The sequence below is a fragment of the Ovis aries genome, chromosome 13 (assembly GCF_016772045.2).
Source record: "Ovis aries strain OAR_USU_Benz2616 breed Rambouillet chromosome 13, ARS-UI_Ramb_v3.0, whole genome shotgun sequence".
In the NCBI taxonomy this organism is placed as follows: domain Eukaryota; kingdom Metazoa; phylum Chordata; class Mammalia; order Artiodactyla; family Bovidae; genus Ovis; species Ovis aries.
The window spans coordinates 63,586,046-63,587,100 of record NC_056066.1 but is presented as its reverse complement, the minus strand read 5'-3'; positions in this window follow the sequence as shown (position 1 = coordinate 63,587,100).

The following is a 1,055-nucleotide window of genomic DNA, read 5'->3' as shown; positions in this document are numbered from 1 at the left end:
GTGCAAAAAAACTGGATTTTGGAGACAAAAGGATTTGTAGTAGAACTGCTTTCAGATGTTGTCTGGAGTAGAGTGTGCAATGTGGCAGCCTCCTGTAAATTCAGCTTTGGAGCAGTTTGATAACTGAAATATTATGTGTGACAGATTCCTGTGAAAGCGAGGACTCAGCAGATTTCTGGAGATTATGTCTCATCCAGTGCCATTCTCCAAGTTGATCCACTACTTACTAGCTTTGTGACCTTGATGGTTATTGTACTCTTTAGGCTCAGTTTCCTCGGATATAAAATGGGGAGCAATGATACTCTCAAGTGATAACATGAACTTTAAATGAGATATATGTGTAACATCAATACATGATAGATGCTCAATGAATTTCAGTTTTCATTCCAATTCCAAGACAGGCAATGCCAAAGAATGCTCAAACTACCACACAGTTGCACTCATCTCACATGCTAGTAAAGTAATACTCAAAATTCTCCAAGCCAGGCTTCAGCAATACGTGACCGTGACTTCCTGATGTTCAAGCTGGTTTTAGAAAGGCAGAGGAACCAGAGATCAAATTGCCAACATCCGCTGGATCATGGAAAAGAAAGAGAGTTCCAGAAAAACATCTATTTCTGCTTTATTGACTATACCAAAGCGTTTGACTGTGTGGATCACAATAAACTGGGAAAATTCTGAGAGAGATGGGAATACCAGACCACCTGACCTGCCTCTTGAGAAATCTGTATGCAGGTCAGGAAGCAACAATTAGAACTGGACATGGAACAACAGACGGTTCCAAATAGGAAAAGAATACGTCAAAGGCTATATTGTCACCCTGCTTATTTAACTTATATGCAGAGTACATCATGAAATGCTGGACTGGAAGAAACACAAACTGGAATCTAGATTGCCGGAGAATGATCAATAACCTCAGATATGCAGATGATACCACCCTTATGGCAGAAAGTGAGAGGAGCTAAAAGCTTCTTGATGAAGGTGAAAGGAAAGAGTGAAAAAGTTGGCTTAAAGCTCAACATTCAGAAAACAAAGATCATGGCATCCGGTCCCCA